Genomic DNA, 13,245 nt, shown 5'->3' with positions numbered 1-13,245 from the left:
AGCCTAGTGATTTGGGCATCAAGGGTATTTATTCAACCTCCTTTCATACTGCACTGTAAGAAACAAGAGTAATCATGCTCATTTCTCTGTTTATACTAGGTGATAAACTACTCCCCTGTCAACATCTCACAGAGATGCACTTAGATTGCCCTTCGGCATTGCTGGGTAGAGCTATACTAGCTCTCCTGCTAGAATCTTCCATTCTGGTTTTCTCTTCTGTCACTAGAGGACCAAAAAGTCTTATGAGCTGCTGCCAAGGGGTTGGTTATGCTTCACATGAGAAAAAATGTGGGAGAGTATCAGTCCTTAGAAATAGAAAGCTAACATAATCAAATGCCTTGTCACTATCCAGTTGAACTAGTCAATAGGTGTTGTATGAACTTTGATGTGACGTGCACTATTGCTTGAGGTTTGGGACACAGAGATGAATAATAGAAAGCTCCTACTCTTGTGGAGCTTATCGTCTATTCACATGACAGTCAGAAAATATCAGTACAGTGGGTTATGTGCCAGGATAGAGGTAGAGAGAACTGCCACAGCACCAACACCAACTACTCAGCCATAAGAAATGATGAAATCCAGCCATTTGTGACAACATGGATGGACATTGAGGATACTATGCTAAGTTAAATAAGTCAGAGGGAGAAGATCAAATACCGTATGATCTCACTCATAAGTAGAAGATAAAAACAGCAACAAACAAACACACAGAACAGAGACTGGATTGGTGGTTACCAGAGGGGAAGCGGGGAGGGAGGAGGGCAAAAGGGATGATTAGGCACATGTGTGTGGTGATGGATTGTAATTAGTATTCTGGTGGTGAACATGATGTAATCTATGCAGAAATAGAAGTATAATGATGCACACCTGAAATTTATACAGTGTTATAAACCAATGTTACCACAATAAAAAAAGAAAAGAAAAGAAAAGAAGTGTCATTGTTATGAGACTTTGGAGTCAAAATAGCTATGGATTTTATGTTTTAAAATCAAATTATGAGCTAATTTTAAATTTTCATAGTGGCTCACATGTTTAACAAAGAACAAACAGAATAGAAAAAAATAAAATAATAAAATAAAAAGGATTCACGCCGTATTAAAATAAGTTTGAGCAGTTATATTTACACTTGACCCTCCTCAAAGCCTGGGATCTATAGAAATTTGTCATTTTTCTAAAAAAGCAGTTGGCACCCCATGCACTGGAATCCACGCATTTTTACCTCTGCAGGGCAGGTGACCTAGCTAGGGAGCAAGTCTAGCTGACGAGCCTAAATCTGAATGCTGCTTTGCTTTTCCCTACTGGTTATAATATTCAAAGTAACTCTCTTTGGAGGGATTGAAGAAGTCATTTGAGTTTATTTTTTCAGATATAGCTCACTTCATTATGTAGAAGATTTATAACCATAGTGAAGGGTGTTAATTTGTAGATACACAAAGCTCTTGGAATTTAGCTGTCCCTGAATGCCAAGACCTACTATATTACTCAGGACAATTTGGTTTCTCGGCATCAATTGTTTGAATTTTTAATTATCTCCTCTTAGAGTTTGTTTCCTCCACGTTTTAGGTTCCCTGAGGAGTGTCTGCATCAACACCATAAATGGTGCTTGGAACATGAAGGGTGCATTGAAATTGCAGGTACCAGGGCTGGCAGCATTTCAAATGTCCAAGAGTGGAGCACTGGCTGGAAGCAGGGAAAGCAAGGCTTCAAAATGGATGAGTAGATTCCAGAGAAAGGTCTGCTGGAAAACTTGGATGATCTGGATAATCTTGTAGATTAGTCTAGAAACTCATGAGGTTGATAAAGATTTCCCTCAGTGTTTTTCAGGCCTGGAATTGATATTAAAATACTGCTGATCATGCAACAAGAACTTAAGCACAGTTCTCTACCAAGGCAGTTCTATTGCTAATGCAGATATTTCCTATTTTAATTCTTTTATGCTCGTTTAGTCTCAGTAGGACATCTATTAGGTCCCAGACTTTGGGTCACAGCTTATTCATATTGTTCCTCTTGTGAAAAAATAATTACAATAACAATAAGAATTGCAGATAGAGAAGGAAAAGGTTTTTCTAAAGGGTGCTTTGTTGATAGGTGTACATAATAGTGTCTAAATCTCCAAAATGGAGCATAAATTTGGAATTTAGCTCCTTGATGTAAGGGATTCTTCCTCTTTAAATTGTCTGCAAGGTTGATTGGAAACAACTCACTCCTACATGTGAATTTTAACATTCCTACAGATATTCAGCTACTCTGTAGTGTGGCATTATGGAAATCTAATGTGCCTGCCAACAGTCACTTGCATCTCCCCAAAATTAATGCCTTTAAGTAGGAGCTGTGTTGCTATTAGAGATTGCTTTAAGTTATGGGACCACAATTCACACACTGGTGTCTAATCTATCTTGCAGTTAAGTTTATAGCAACAAGATGGTCCTGCCTAGCTATATATGCTAAATTCCTTACATAGGTGGTGTTACAGTTCTAGTCTAAATAAAGCAATCAATCAATATTTCTTCTCTGCTTACACTCCAATCTTCAGAACTGCTTGTTACGCTAGCTAGATGGATTTACTTAGGGCAGTGAAAGACATTCAGCAAGTCCATCCAATTTCTTGATTTGTTTGCTGTTGATGCATAAAATAAGCTTGTCTGTGAAATAGCCAGGTTGAAATTGCTGTTCTCATGCATTTTCGTTGTTATTATTTGGCTAGACTGACTCTTGAGGGTCAAATTAAAACTCATTCATCCAGATCTACATGACTGACAATAGATAGCTTCTTCAGTTAAAATCAGTAGTAGTAATGTATTTGAATAAAACTGTTGAAGAATCATAGATAGTACCTGGGTTTACCAAATATTCTAAAAGCTAAGGAAAAAGAACGTTCATATGAATTGTTCATCTTAGAACCTTGCTAGAATTTACCGTCTAGATTTTATTGTCACTAAAAATGAAAAGGAATAAGCCATAAACCTAAAAACTCAACAGTAGCATATGTGGAATTTTCTATCACTAACAATAATAATAGTGATATTTATATTTTGTATTGCCTTACAGTTGACAAAAGATTTTCATACATATTATGTCTTCTGATACCACATCTTAAGATATTTTTAAAATAAACTATCAGCCTGTTTGAAGACTGAATAATTAAAAAAAAATTCTTATAGATAGTAATTACTCAGAAACATTTCAAGTCCTGCCTGCTTTTCCAACCTTTAATAATGTAAAATCCTTTAGAAAAAAATCATAGATGATTTATCTTTTTATAAAAATTATTTTTGTAAAATACTAAATGTAAAAAATATATTTTCAAAGGAAACAATATTTACGCAATGTATTACTTCTTCTGAAACATATATTCTAAAAGTTTTGCCTCCTACTGCTTAAAAACATATTTCCTATTGTGTAGAGCTTCGAAATAATTCTGGTCCAAGGTCTTCATTGTACAGATGAGGAAATGAAGATATACAAAGTTAAATGTGTGCCCGTGGTCACATATTGAGCGTTAGCTGACGTTAGAAACTTCATCTTATTAATCTTAGTCAGCTATTTGTTTTCATAACACTAAATCTCCTTAATAAACCATAGTTTCTAAACAGGATTTTATAGTGAATAACCAATCTTATAAGCTAAAATATTTCCATGCCAAATACTCCTTGTAAATCATTGTCTCCTTTCTCCAATGGTGATTCTTGTCTCTTTCCCTTCTTTTCCTCTATTTTTCTCTTTGTAATCTTTTGCATCACTGAACAATTTGTTATGCTGGTTACACTATTCAGTTACAAATTCCTTGAAGACAGGGGGAATTTTTAGGGGAGTCAGCTGAATTAAGCTTTGTAGATATAAAACAAGCTAGTACAGAACTTTAGACTTTCTTGACAACTCTGTTGAATTAAAGGCGATCTTATTATGTACTGCTCTCCTAAAATCTTTCAGACCTGGGTTCCACAGATTTGCCTATGTCCTTCACATATAGTAGAAGCAAAAAAAGGAAATAATAAATTGACTTCAAAAAAAGAAATTTGGATCTTCAAAATACTTATATATTTTGCACACACTAGTTCAGGGCATTTTGTCCTTCTAGGTTTAAACAACATAATCTACAGGAGTTGAAATATTCCCTACTGCCTCCTGTATCTATTTTGGTACAGGAATTTAAATATGAGATAAGAAGAGGGCTGTCACTCAAAATAAATTGCAGCATTAGGCAATGATTTTTGTCTTCTCTGGTTGGCAGCCAAGTGGATGATTGTATTCTTGGCTTCAAGAAAACTGAGTGGATCCTAAGAAGCTTAAGGCTACTGGTGAGGGGTAGTGCAAGATCTGGTCTGCTCTTTACTGTTAGATATGCATAGGCTATAAGTACTTTGTCCAGGATGAAATAATGATATGGCAATTAAATAGGTCATTTGATTGTATAGAAATCCCCTCTCCATCTCAACGTGTTGACAAATGCACCTTAGTTATCCACAGGAAACAAATGAACTTCATTTAAGAGCAAGGTAGATAGAATTCTAATATGGCAGCCATTATAATAATTTCTTCACCATTGTGCCACTTCTAAAGCCACTAGACAGAAGAGAGCAGTGACAAGGATAGTCAATGGGGTCCACAAGACTGGATCCTCTTTTGGAGTTTTTCTTATCATTTCATCCATTTAATCTAAATATTCTTCCCGTATCTCCAAATACCACACATTTGCTAAGTCTGAATCACCCTTACAAGTGTATTTTCTTGTCCTGTTGTATTTTTTTTAGGGAAAAAATTTCCTGTTTTCTTATGTAAGGATTTTGGATACTATTATTTTTTTGTCTAGAGAAAAATTCTCTTTTTATTTAAGAGTCTTAATCAGGAACTTGAAACATTCTACATTTTCTGTTTCCTTTGGCAATAAAATTAAGTCTGGAGAGAAAGAACTGAGTAATCTACAGCATATCCATTTGTCAATGTAACATCCTGAGTAGCACACTTTAAACTTTTAAGCATATACATTTTTAAAAGATTTCCCTATAAATAGCTAATGGGGAAAATCTTAATGTATGAAAGCTCTGATTCATCTGTCTCACCTACTGCTACTCTGATGAGAGAGGGAACAGAATTTATCATCAGGGGTTCAGCTCATGGGGCATTCCCTTTCTGAATTTCAAAATGGCTACAGATATGTTGCAAACATGGTGTAGGTGTTTTAAGTAACTTGTATCTAAGGAACATGATTCTTTCATTATAATTAGAAATAATACTTCAATAATTAAAATAATAAATCTTGTCAATAGGCATTATTCTTGAAAATTTTTGAGAACTCTGCATGTATAATCTTTGGTCAAACCATTTCACCTTGTCTTTCTACAAGTGGCCACAAGTGGCCTAGAGCAAGATATAGGTCATGCTGCTGTCACCTAGTGGTCAGCTAAGGATCTCTGCCTTTGAGATGCAAATGAAAATGAGCTTGAACAACCACACATGGCGTAGAAGTCCAATGCCTTCATCAAGATTTCTGCGGCTCTTTGGTGGGTGGCAGTGGGAAGGCAAGGGGCACTTATGGTCAACTTTGGCTGTGTTTTTGCATTTGCTGAACTATTGTTCTTCATGCTTCACCTCATGGCCATTCCTACATCTCCATTCTGGTGTTGACACAAAGAGAGAACATGGATCCTTTTCCTTGATTCTCCTTTCACTCCAGAGCAACATTAATGCAGATTAATCACATAAAGGAGGACTTTTGCTGACGGTTTGTGGTTTGCCTTGGTGAGAAGGCCCATTACCTTACTGCTATAGTAAATAACATAAAATTGTGTATTAGATAGTCCTGACTTTTTATTTACCAGAGTTTTTTTCTTCAGTTTATTTTTATATAAATTAAAAAAAAACCTAATCAGAGCATGTATTAAATTTTTTAAATAACATAGAAGGGTATACAGTGAAAAATACTCTCATAGCAGATCCCCAATTACTTCTGTGAGAAGTAACTACTGTTAAAAATTTTTTGTAATCTTCTATAACATTTATATATTTATATAAGCTTGCATGTATCTCAACCTCTTTTTGTAAACAAAATGGGATCACACAGTACTCAATATTTTGTACCTTGCATTATAACAAAATATTTTTGAGTAATCTGATATCCACATCTATAGATTTGCTTTATTTTTTTGAATAGCTGCATAATATTCCAATGAAGGAGATGTCCCTACTGTCTATTTAGCTTTTAAAGGATATTCAAGATGTTTCCAGTCTGCTGTTATTTCTATAAACTCTACAACAAAGAGTCTTTTATGTGTCTCCATCTGCACATGATTGTAGGTTTGGTAGGATAAATTTCTATTTCTTGACTAGCAAGGCATTTGGATATTTAATTTCAACAAATATGGCCAATTTCTCTCTTTTAGAATCAACGTCTCACTCTATTCCAAAAAAACCCATTTATAGCTTCATTGGGATCAGGTTGAATTTACTGAATAATTTAGGTAAAATAATATTTAAATATTGAATCTTACTATCCCAAAACAGAATGCCTTGCAATTTTATGTCTTTGAGTAGAGTTTAAATTTTTTATGGTGTAGACTCTGCTCATTTCTTGTTAGACTTAAGTTAAAATTTTTATTTTGAGATAATTGTAGATTTACCTTCAGTTGTAAGAGATAATGCCGCAAGATCCCGCCCTTTACTCAGTTTGTCCCCAAAGGTAACATCTTGCAAAATTATCATACAACATTACAACCAGGATAATGACATTGACATAGTCAAAATACAGAACATTTCTATCACTATGAGGACCCAACATGATGCCCTTTTATAGCCACACCATCTCTCTACCCTCTCTCCTGTTCCTAACCTCTGGAAACCACTAATTTGTTGTTCTGTTTCTATAATTTTGTCATTTCAATAATTTTACATAAATGTAATCATACATTATGTAACCATTGGGGATCAGCTTTTTCGCTCAGTATAATTTCACGGAGATTCATCCAAGTTGTTGTATGTGTCAATAGTTTGCTTCTTTGTATTACTGAATTGTATTCCATGGTATGGATGTACCACAGTCTGTTGAATCATTCACCCATTGAAGAACATCTGGGCTGCTTCCAGTTTTTGTCTATTGTAAATAAAGCTGTTAATAACATTCATGTACAGGTTTTTGTGTGAACCTAAGTTTTCGTTTCTCTGGGATAAATGCCAAGGAGTGCAATTACTAGGTCATCTGGTAGTTGAATATTTCGTTTTTAAGAGTCAAAGAACTCTTTGCCTAGCCCTAGATCCTAAATATTTTCTCCTACGTTTTATTCTAAAATTTTATAGTTTTATGTTTTACATCTAAGTCTGTGATTCTTTTTGAGTTAATTTTTATATAAAGTGTGAGTTTTAGGTCAAGATCTTTTTTTCTTTTGCCTATGGGTATCCAATTGCTCCAGGACCATCTGTTGAAAAGGCTAGCCTTCCTCCATTGAATTGAGCATATTTGTTGATCTATTTCTGAGTTAGTTGCTCTCTATTCTCAAATTGCTGAGAATTTTTATCATGAATCAGTTTCAAATTTTGACAAATAGTTTTTCTGTATATTTGATATAATCATGCAATTTTTCTTCTTTACTCTGTTACTATAGTGGGTTACATTGATTGATTTTCTAATGTCAAACTGCCTTGCATAACTGAAATAAATTCTAATTGGATATAGTGTGGAATTCTTAGTATACATTCTTGTATTTGATTTACTGATATTTTGCTGAAGTTTTTGCATCTAGGTTTATGAGAGATACTGGTCTGTAAATTTCTTCTTTTGTACTGTCTTTGTTTTTGGGATCAGAGTAATAATATTAGTTGGGAAATGTTTCTTCCTTTTTTATTTTCTGGAAGAGACTGTATAAAATTGGTATTAATTATTTTTTAAATCTTTGCTAGGATTCTCCAGTGAGACAATCTGAGCCTGGAGATTTCCTTTGGGGACCTTTTCAATTACAAATTCAATTTCTTTACTGCTGATTGGACTATTCCGATTAACTCTTTCATTTGGCTGAGTTGGTGGTTTGTGGGTTTTGAGGAATTGCTCCGTTTCTTCTAAGTTGTTGAATTTATGAGCATAAAACAGTTGTAGTATTTCTTTATTATCCTTTAAATAACTACAATTTCTTTACCGATATCCCTGTTTCATTCTTGATATTGTGATTTGTGTCTTCTCTCTTTTTATTTTTGTCAGTCTCGCTGGAGTTTTATCGATATTATTGATTTTTTTCCTAAGATTTTCCTCCTTCCGAGGATTTAAGTTTATTTTGCTCTTTTTTCTAGTTCCTTGAGAGGGGAACTTACATTATTGAATTGTGACCTTTCCTCTTTTCTAATATAAGTATTTAGTGCTATCAATTTCCCTCTCTGCTCTGTGTTAGCACCATCCCACACATTTTGATATGTTGTATTTTCAATTTCATTTAGTTCCATGTATTTTTTTAAATTTTCTTTGGGACTTCCTCTTTGACCATGAATATTTTTTAATGTATTGTTTAATTTCCAAGTGTTCAGAGATTTTTCAGTCGTCTTTCTGCTATTCATTTTTAGTTTGATTCCATTATGGTCAGAGAACACACTCTGCGTAATTTCCATTCTTTCAAATTTGTTGATATTCTCTTTTATTCCTCAGGATGTGGTCAATCTTGGTGAATGTTCCTTTGGCACTTGAAAAAAACGTGTATCGTTGGATGGAGTGTTCAAGTGTTACAATTAGGTCAATTAGATTGTATTGTGTAGATATTCTATATTCTTGTTAATTTGCTGTCTCGTAGTTCTATCAACTGCCAAGAGGGAGATGTTGATGTTCCCAACTATAAGTGTAGATTTGTCTATTTCTCCTTTCAGCTCTATCAGTTTTTGTTTCATATATTTAGAGGCTCTGTTGCTCAGTGTGCACACATTTAGGGTCATTAAGCCTTCCTGGTGGATCCCGTTGTTGTTAGGACTACCTGGGCCACCTGTTGTTAGTTTTGGGGTTGGAAAATGCCAGGCCTGGGTCACCTTCTTCAGTTGGGCAGGAGGTTGTAAGATGCCCTGACATTATGTTGTTTCTTCAGTCCTGACTCTCTAGCGAGTTTACCTTCCTCTTACCACCTCTCAAAATTCTCCTTTGAATTTCTCCTGTGTTGTTTCCAGAGTTTATCATTGCACTTAGCAGGGAGAGATGAGTCTACACTAGCTATTTTGCTTGGATAGAAGTCTTTCTTTTTAGATTCTTTGAAGTTAGATTGTTCGATTCTTAGATATCCTTTTGACACCACAGAACAAGGGATTTCTCACTGGCTGTGTTACCCCCTGCAATGCCTAGACTCTCGCCTTTCCCATTCCATCTCTATTCCACCCCCATTCTCACCTAGGTTTTCTAGAGAATCACAAATTCTCACTTAATTATGCGGAGAACTCTGCTCTCTCCCACCCCTAACCTCTAACTCTGCTCTAAGTCCCTTTGTGTGTCTCGAACCCATCAATGGGCTCAGTTGAACAAAAGAATCTTCTGCTCCCTTGGGCAGCTCAAAAGATAGGCAGAGAGCCAGGGCAAGAGATCTTTCCTTTCACAGCAGCCTTTGTCCTTTGAAGATATTCACTGTTTTAAATAGCATCTTCTACTGCCCCTATGAGTTAACACTTATGTAGATGGAGCATTGTTGCTCCACCTTTGGACCAAAGCTTATGATCTCCTTAAAGGTTGGGATTACATAGCACCAAGCAGAGTGCCAAGCACAGAGAAGGTCTGCGATAAATGTGTGTTAACTGTAGAAATAAAAGGCAGGCTGTTAGAGCCTATTTCACACTGTGTGAATAGGTTCAGCATGACAAGAATAGGTCTGGAGGGACTCGGAAAGGTCAATTAGTTCATCTTTCTGCTTCCATCCAAGAACACAAACCAGATAACTAGGTAGCTAGTCTGACTTTAAGCACTTTAAAAGAAAAGAAAATTACAGTTTCCTTTAGTAATCCATTCTAGTGTTTAACAACTCTCATTGTCAGCAAGATTTTCTTTATATCTAGCCTAAATCTCCCACACTGCCTTCTTAAACCTTAGCAGGTAGAAATGTGCAGCCAGGATTTGAATGGTCTTTATTTCTTTAATTACTTTTGAGCAAGTATTTACAAGCTAAATACTTGCTATCCATGTGTCAGTTTCCAGGCTATTCTTTATCAGAAGGTATAAGCACTTACCTGTCCTAGTTACTTAGCTCTGAACTATCAATGCCTTGATATTGACTCCTTACTGTGGTATATTCATTGCATTAATGGTTCCAGTTTGTATCATCTCTTTGGTTGTGCCCTCCCACACTGGCTCTGGGCTTAACCACATCACTTGCTTTTGTCAATGGGATGATAGCAAACTAGATGTGAGCAAAGGCTTGAAAAAGTGCTTGCACAGCCTCTCTTCTTGTACCTCACCATGAGGACATGCCCGGGCTAACCTGCGGGAGAGATAAGACAGGCACCTAGAAAAGAGCTGAGTCTTCTGAGGTGAAACCAGCCAAGACCAGCCAGCTCCTGACCAACACTCCAGCTGATCACGGACACATGAGGGAGCTCAGGCAAAGTCAGCCTAGCCTGGCCCAGATCATCAGAAATAACTGCCCAATGGGCCCATGTACTCATGAGACCTAACAAATGAATATTGTTTTAAACCATTAATTTCTAAGGTGGTTTGTTTGCACCAAAAACTGATACTTTCCCTAGGAGGAACTTCCTGGTTCTGGTGGGACTTGTGCTCACGACGGGTTCCCCTTGCTGCCTGTGAAGAAGATAAGCTTCTCTAACTCTTACTGTCATACTTTCTACTTGTGCATTTTCCTCGTTGCTTTGCTCTGAGTCATCAACCAGCACAAATCATCTTGGACTTCTGGCTTTTGACCCTCAGCTCTTTGTTGACCAGGATTCTGGTTATGTACCTCTGTACACGTTTGTTATACACCAGTATCTCCCCTGTTTTGCAATCCCTGATCCTGTCTCCTTGCTTTATGTTTGAAATCTTGCTAGAGCACTGCCTGTTCCAACACCACCTATTTATTATCATGAGATTGTATTCTGATTTATAACTAAAAATATTTCTGGGTAGTAATGCCCCATGGGAGCTACCTAAGTTTGAACGTAATGCTAGTAAGTCCAAATTTGTAGGCTTAGTCCCCATATAGGCCACTAGCTTTACACAAAAGAGACAATAACCATTTTATTTAGATTACACTCTTAAACAGGTCAAAATTGCATACTTCATCACAAAGGATTCTAACCAAATGAGTGTTGGTGGCCCAGGGACAATGATAACCAATGTTGACACTCACATACAAATACACATTTTGGTGACTATGGGAGCAGGGACAAATCTTTATATGAAGATAATATAACCACATGCAAGTTACTTGTGAAGTAGAACCAAGAATTGGTCTGTGAAGAATTGGTAATCATTACCACTGGTAATGGAGAGAGTCCATTTAGCAATTCTATGTCTCAGAAAATAACAGAATAATTTTTTGAGTTGTTTTGTATAGCACTATTATTGAATATACTAAATATTTTTTAAATGATGGCACATTGCTTTGGTGAATCCTCCTAGATTTTACTATTAAGTGGACTGATTACCAAATAGATCAAATGTTAAGTGAACTCAGGTCTCTGTTAAGAGTTCTAGCTAACTTGAGAGATATGCTTGAGGTACAGATGGAGAACTAGGTCTGAAAACAAGAGACTTTGCAGTTTTTATCTATCACGAGTTGGCTACATAATGCTGGGAGGATTACAAGATTGTTATGTGTTTTCTTCCTCTGAGGAATGGAGAGTAGGGAAGCTGGTGGGTGATAATTATAGTGTTGCATATTCAGTGAGTCAAGGAATGGGCTCATTGGCTGGAGTGGAACATTCCCAAGGCCTCTTTTCTGCCATGTTTATTTCCATGTTGACTGCTCTGACTCTGGCTGAACAGAGATAGGTGCAGAAAAATGAATAAGATAAATTTGTTTAGAAAGATTTTTCTATAAAAATTATTTTCTAAGGATATACTCCAAGGGATGAAACTAATAATTTCAAGGAATCAAAGAAATAGGCAGTGTTTTTTATAAAATGAATTTTAAGATAATTTTAGTACTAAATTATACCATGTCTTTGCACAGCAGTCTTTGTATTCTTCTGCTGTTAATTTCCCAATTATTTCAGAACAACTCTGCCATCCTATAGCTCCAGTCCCACTTACCCGTCTCAGAAATGTTACTGCTACCACCTACTACGACTAAGAGACTGAAGCCGTCTGGCATGGATCCCCTCCCCGTTATGTTGACATAAATGTGTTCGTCCTACTCTCGAAAACCTTAATTTTGTTATTCCCTCTTACTCTTCTCTCATATAAGGTTAAACTCCTCCATTTCCCTGCCAACACTTCATCCTTCAAGTTTAACCCTTTCTAATCTCATTTTCATTGATTCTAATTAAGCTACATACTCAGGGTAAAATGATGACCAGCTGCTTGTGAAATCCAATCACCTTGTGTCAGTGCTCATACTTCTTGAGCTTTCTTGAATATTTAATGCTGTTGGACACCTTTATCCCTTTCCTGAGCCACTCTCTTCTCTTCGGCTTCTGTGCCGATACGTTAGGCTCTGATCACTCCTTATATGGATCTTTCATGGCTCCTCTCTCTCCACCCATCCCTAAGTGTAAAATTTTCCGAAAGTTAAGTCCTTGCCTCTGTCTTTCTTTCTTTATATTTTCTTCCCTAACTACATTGCTTAGGCCCTCAATCTCTCCCACTCATTTCACTCCAATACTCATAGGTCTCAATCTAATATAATGTCCTACTCTGCCCACAGAACACGTGTTTCAATAGTCAGGCAAGTCATACTGACCTTGACAATCGTTGAATAAAGAATAAGTCAATTTTATCCTTAGTATTCAGTTTGATGTGTCATAGCCAAAATCATTTTGTCTAGAACTGTGATATTATAAGGCACATAAATTATATTTTGTTACTTAAATAAGTCAAACCTTGAAACTGCTAAATTCAAAGGTCTATGAGTCTTCTTTTTACTGTAGGTGGATGGATTTGCTGTTCTGGATATACTCACATTTACTCCAACTTATGTTTCTGTTCAGTCAGTTAGGAAAATGCCTCTGCCTTTGCTTTGTTTCTTGATGCAGCACAACAGGGCACGCCAGAGAACTCTGTAGGAAAGGCTCAAAAGTAAATGAATTTTATTTAGTATTGAATATTCAGCAAGTTGAAGAACTTTTTTTGAGTGGTTTTGT

This window comes from Diceros bicornis, chromosome 39, assembly GCF_020826845.1.
Source record: "Diceros bicornis minor isolate mBicDic1 chromosome 39, mDicBic1.mat.cur, whole genome shotgun sequence".
Classification (NCBI taxonomy): domain Eukaryota; kingdom Metazoa; phylum Chordata; class Mammalia; order Perissodactyla; family Rhinocerotidae; genus Diceros; species Diceros bicornis.
The sequence above is the reverse complement of the archived record's forward strand: the minus strand, read 5'-3'. Positions refer to the sequence as shown.